Source organism: Stegostoma tigrinum, chromosome 31 (genome assembly GCF_030684315.1).
Source record: "Stegostoma tigrinum isolate sSteTig4 chromosome 31, sSteTig4.hap1, whole genome shotgun sequence".
NCBI lineage: Eukaryota > Metazoa > Chordata > Chondrichthyes > Orectolobiformes > Stegostomatidae > Stegostoma > Stegostoma tigrinum.
Genome location: NC_081384.1, coordinates 38,213,681 through 38,220,118, shown reverse-complemented (window position 1 = coordinate 38,220,118; position 6,438 = coordinate 38,213,681). Strand labels below are relative to the sequence as shown.

Sequence of the window (6,438 nt, the reverse complement as noted above, 5' to 3'; positions counted from 1 at the left end):
GATACAGTATGCAGGTTTTTTTTTAAACTTCCTGTGCATGATGCTTGGAATTTTATGGAGTGAAACTGGGCAGTTACCTTAGTGCACGCTACTCTTCCCTGCCCACTTGCTGGTGCTAAATCTGATTGGAGTTGGGATGTCTGACTGGCTGTAATGTGACACTACAATCAGAACTCAAACTGGTTTAAAACAACGCAATTCACCAGGGAGACACGGCACAGTAATCTCATATTTATCAAGCTCAAAGTAAATGTAAGTATTTTAAGATATTTACCAAAGTTTATGTTTCCTGTGTTTCCAGTTTCTGTCTGCTTGCTGTGTAGCTGTAAACACTAAGCTATTGCTTCTCATTTTTGAAACGATACGTCTTTGGCAAAATAATAACACTGCCCTGGTATCTCAGTATCAAAAACTCTCACAATCTTATAGTACGCTAGGAGGCTGTCCAGACCTCCCACTGGGGTGTGTGTTCCATGAGCACTCCTTCACTGAGCTCTAGGTGTCCTGGGCAGGGCTTCTTACTGGGGTCTGGGTTCTTTTGACACTACTTCTTTGTTGAGATTCCGTTTGCACTGTGTCTCCCTTGGGTCTGGGTTCCCTGGGGACTGAATCTCACTGGGATCTGGTTCCGTGGGCACTGAATCTCACTGGGATCTGGTTCCCTGGGCACTGAATCTCACTGGGATCTGGTTCCCTGGGCACTGAATCTCACTGGGATCTGGTTCCCTGGGCACTGAATCTCACTGGGATCTGGATCCCTGAGCACTACTTGTCACTAGAATCTGTGTTCCTTGGACACTGAATCTCACTGTGATTGAGATTTCCCGGGCACTGCCTTTGAGTGGGGTTTACTGTTTTTACCCGATCTGGCTCCAGAAATCAGCACGTCATCAAACTGCTGTGAATGTCAGTGTTGATTTGATTGTGTAGAAAGACTGCCACAAGTCTGAAGAATTTTGCTCCCAATGCATTCTGTCCTGTTTGTACTTTCACACACGATCACTTCCTGCTAGGTTGGAAAATCTGAGGCTAGTGACTAATAGTTCTTAACTGAGACCTCTCAGCTTTGTACAGATCAGTGATGAAATACTTGACCATCCTACGCTTTTTAACTCAGTCCCTGACAGAACTCAATACAGTGTCTGAACTATCAGAGAGAAATACTTTAGGCCAGTTTCTATAGATAGTGTTGCTGACATTCTTAGTAAGGTGACTGGTTTTGAGTAATGTATTAATTCAACAATGCATTTCCTGATTTTCCACTGTGTGTGCACAACTTTGTGGCTTGATTCCATTTAATCACTTCTAATCCATATCCCTCATGGTCCTTATCAAAGAAAAATTTGCTGATTTCAGACTTGAAAGCCTCAGTCCACTGTGACATACGCAGCTGTTTGGTGGAAAGAGTTACAGATTTCCAACTTGCTCTGTGTGAATAAGTACTTCCTGATTCCTGAAGAGCTCAACAGTCATTTTAAGATGATACCTTCTTATCCTGGCTTGAGGAAATCATTACTTTGTATCTGTGCAAGTTCTGTTGTCTTCCTTTGAAGTTAGAGGTCAAGGTGTATAAAAACATGTAAATAATAATGCCTTTAGAGATGGTATCCATAGAAAATCTGCCTCCCAGGTGGATGTGAGAGATCAGAAGAACATAAGAACCAGAAGCTGGAGTAGGCCACCCTTTGAGCTTGCTCCACCATTCAATAAGATCATGGCTGATCTTTTCGTGGACTCAGATCCACTTAACTACTCTCTCATCATAACCATTAATTCCGTCACTGTTCAAAAATTACCTACCTTAGCTTTAAAAACATTCAATGAAGAAGTCTCAACTACTTCACTGGGCAGGGAGTTCCACAGATTCACAAACCTTTGGGTGAAGATGGTTGTCCTCAATTCAGCCCTAAATCTGCTCCCCCCAATTTGAGGCTCTGCCCTCCTGTTCTAGTTTCACCCGCCAGTGGAAACATCCTCCCTGCTTCGATCTTATCTATTCCCTTCATAATTTTACATGTTTCTATAAGATTGTCTCTCATACTTCTGAATTCCAATGAATATAATCTAAGTCGACCAAGTCTCTCCGCATAAGCCGACCTTCTCAACTTCAGAATCAACGTAGTGAACCTCCCCTGTATACATTACTCCAGGTGTGGCTTCACCAGCACGCTATACAGCTGTAACATAACTTCCCCACTTTTAAACTCAATTCCTCTAGCAACAAATGATAAAATTCCATTTGTCTTCTTAATGACCTGCTGTACTGGCAAACCAATTCATGCACAAGGACACCCAGGTCCCTCTGCACAGCAACATGCTTCAATTTTTCACCATTTACATAATAGTCCTTTTTACTGTTACTCTTACCAAAATGGATGGCTTCACATTTATTTACATTGTATTTCATTTGCCACTCCTTTGCCCACTCATTTAAACTACCTATATCCCTCTGCAAACTTTCAGAGTCTTCTGCTCACTTTGCCCTGCCACTCATCTTCGTGTCATCTGCAAGCTTTGAAACACGACAAATGGTCCCCAACTGCAAATCATCATTGTAAGTTGTAAACAACTTGGCATTTATATAGCACCATTTCCTGTCTCAAGACATCCCACAGTACTTTATTGCCTATAAAGTATGTTTTGAATATATATCACTAATATAAGGCAGGAAATGCTTCTGCCAATTTGTAGACAGCAAGCTTCCACAAATAGAATTGTGATAACAACCAGATATCCTGCTTTAGTGATATTGGTTGGGGGGTGACTATTAATGTGAATGCTGGGGATCTCTGCTGTTTGAAATAGCACCATTGGATTTTCTTGACACCTCACTGGGAAGTCACACAGAGTATACCACTGAAGTATGGCTTGTCGCTGAAACCTTGTCAAAACTGAAATGCCATTGACATCTTTTGAGTTAAAATGCATTCGTAGAGATTGTGCTGTGTGTGACTGTGAGTTCTATGAATTAACTTGCTTGGCTGTTTGTTTTCCTTGAATGTAACCAGTATCATCAGACTAGCTGGTGATTGATGTGCCATTCCTGGGTGTGTCAGCTCAAGAATAGGTGGAGTAACTATGCAACTTCATACGCAGTTCAACATTTCAACTCATTTTTAATTTCCTATTTTTAGTGTGAATAATTTGGATTAGTAAATCTGAAAGGCATGTGAGTGCACGTACATAGTAGAGAGAGAGGGAGAGAACAGGTTTAAAAGATGAAGGAATATTGGCTGAGAAAACTTCCTACCCCACGAATCCTGCTGTGGGATCTTTTCTGTTCATCCAAATAGGCAGATTAGAACAAAACTAATGGTTCCCTCCCTTTGGGTGTTGCAATTCTGGTATCATCACCATTCTCCTTGAAAAATAAATCCTGACCTCACCATCCTTGGAATCCAATGTTTAATCTCCAACCTCTCTTTCCTCTCCAAAGTGTCTGAGCATCATATCAGCCCATCTGTCCCCATCTTTGCCAGAACTCCAATTTGGATCCCTCCTCACCCCTGCTGAAACGGTACTATTGACATCCAATGTGACTGTGACAAAGGTAAATTTTCCTTCCCCACCCTTCTTGACCTGTCTGCAGCCCTTGGAACAGTTGAATATACCATCTGGATGGGTGCAATGCCCCTTAATGTTTACTCTTGGCTGCTCTGAGGTTCTGCACATGCCTATTGGCGTGCTGGTTTTGGACGTTGATGGTGTGCATGAATATTAAAACTCATTCATTAAAAACATGCTCATTAAAACGCATGAAAAAGGGGTGGCACGGTGGCTTAGTGATTAGCACTATTGCCTCACAGCGCCAGGGACCTGGGTTTGATTCCACTCTCAGTTTCCTCCCACAGTCCAAAGATGTGCAGGCTGGGTGGATTGGCCATGCTAAATTGCCAGTAGTGTTCAGGGATGTGTAGGTTAGGTGGGTTATAGGGGGATGGGTCTGGGTGAGATGGTCTGAGAGTTGATGTGGACTTGGTGGCCCGAAGGGCCTATTTCCACTCTGTAGGGATTCTATGAAAACCGTTTCTTTGACCAAGCTTGTGGCCATCAGACCTAATATCTCTGTTAACAACTAGATGCTACATATCTATTCTATGATCCTTATATGAAGTGGCTTGGAATGTTTCATTGCACTAAAGATGTGATATAAATATGTTGTTGTTTCTGTAGGTAAAGGAGATGTTCTCTATATTTAGAAGACTGGTAGCATTCAAAGTAGAAATGTTGTCCTCCCTGTGTCGGTTATGTTCTATTTACTGAGGGAAGTAAAGGAGGCTGTGACCACAATCTTTCAATCCTCCTGGGGTTGCAGGGCAGTGTCAGAGGACTGGAGGATTGTGAATGTCACATCCTTATCCGAGAGTGGAATAAGTCCAAGAGGCTTCTAAGTCTCTTGTCAATTGTGGAGAAAAGTTTGCAGTGTTTACACTGACAATACTAAAGGCAAAATGCTGCAGATGCTGAAGCAAGCCCAGAGAATGCTACAGAAACTCAGCAGGTCGGGCAACATCTGTGGAGTAAGGAACAGAGCTAATGTTTCCAGTCCAGCCTTCTTCAGAACAAGTTTCTACAGCGTTCTCCATTTTGTTTTATTTATTCATGGGATGAGGTTATCGCTGACTAGGCAGCATTTTACTGCTCATCCCTAATTTCAGATATTCATGAGATTCAAATTCCACCATTTGCCACAGTGAGATTTGAACCCTGGTCCCCAGAACTTTATCTGAGTCTCTGGATTAACAGTCCAACGCTAATACCACTAGGCCATCACCTTGTTCCTGCGTTTGTTTCTGTGTGGATTTTATTGTAACTTGAAATAGCATGTGATTGAAATGACAGCCAGCAGAGTTTATGGTGATAAAATATAGGAACAGGAGGAGACCACTTGTCTCTTGAGTTATCCTGTGAGATCATAAGAGAGCTAATTTCCTATACCCACCTTTTCCTCGTGTCCCTTAAATCCCTTGGTTCCCATCACCTCGGTCATGTATAAATATGTTGAGGTCACAATATTGATTGGTGTAGCTAGCCATTCTATGAATGAAAGTATCTGTGCAATATCTCTATTCCTCTTGTCCTGCCACTCAACCAAATCCGTAACTAATATTTCACCTACAAGTCCATGAGCTTCAATTTTAACTAACTGTCTCGTAAGGAAATTTATTCAATTTCTTCTGGAAGTCCCATATAATTTAAAAAGTATAAGAAAGAGTTGAATTATGTAGCATTTGTCACAACAGGTGGACATCTCAAAGCACTCAGTGAATTGCTTTTGAAGTGTTTGTTGGAATCTCAGTGCACTCCAAACACACACTGGCTGTTTTATGATGTTAGTTGAGGGATCAGTATTCCTCAGGCTGTTGGGGGTAACTCCTCGACGCTCTGAAACAATGTGTCGAGGCTTCTTGCTTTCATCTATAAAGCAAATGGGGTCTCAGGTGCCATCTTGAGATAAGATATTAAACTTGTCCCATGGTTATCCCATCAGTGCTGCATTGGACTATTATCAGTCTTGGTTCTTTTACTCAGTAGATTGGCCTATTTTCCTGGTTTCCTTCTTTCACCTTTCTTAATTAGTGAAGTGACAGGTGTAATCATCTAACATAAAATGCAGTGGTCTTGTGGTGCAGTCATAGTGTCCCTCCCTACGTGTCATTACCAATGTGCCATTTTCTCCCCAGGTGTAGACTGAAAACAATTGATCCAATGTTTAATGGGGGGGCCAATCTCAGTTCATTCATTGCTGTCAGATTAGCAATCAGATATTTTAGCAAGAGTGACGGGAAATGGTGCTGAGATTAAGCTCTGTGTCATTAGCTTACATATGAAAATTAAGATTGTTGATGTTGCTAATGGGTAGTTCGTAGATGAGAAGTAGAAGGTGACTGAAAGGTAGAAACAGAATTGGGTAAAAGCAGTATTTCACAGTCCAGACCATTGGGTAGAGGTGTTGCGGGGAGGATGGTCAACCATGTTAAAGGTAGCAGGCAGGTCAAAAAGGATGAAGTTTATCTTCATCACATTTGCACAGAATGATATTTGTAGTTTGATAACAAGCTATGTTTGTACTGTGATAACAAGGTGTAGAGCTGGATGGGCACAGCAGCCCGAGCGGCATCAGAGGAGCTGGAAAGCTGACATTTTGGGTCTGAACCCTTCTTTAGGAATGGGGAGTTTTTGTACTGTACTGGCTTAAAGCTGACAAAGATAAGCAAGATTTAAAAGAAAGGTCCAAAATTATGAAGAGTTTTGTTAGAGTTTGTATGGGTGGAAATCAGTTCCGCTGGCAGGAGGTAATCAGAGGATAAAGATTTAAAGTATTTGGCAAAAGAATCAGAGGAGTTGATAAGAATCTTCTACTTGTTGATAGTGATCTGCAAAGATGCTAGAACCAATTCAGTAATAACTTTTAAAGGATAATTGAATAAATAAGTG

The 6,438-nt window shown here is 41.6% G+C and overlaps 1 protein-coding gene across 1 annotated transcript in view; it reads left to right on the top strand.

Moving 5' to 3' along the window:
* Positions 1–140: 140 nt before the first annotated feature.
* LOC125466463 (solute carrier family 15 member 2-like) overlaps positions 141–6,438 on the top strand; it is a 154,219-nt gene continuing 147,921 nt past the window's right edge. The window contains exon 1 of the mRNA XM_048560992.2: positions 141–252. The gene's annotated coding sequence lies outside the window, so the exon portion shown is untranslated. The remainder of the gene's footprint in view (positions 253–6,438) is intronic.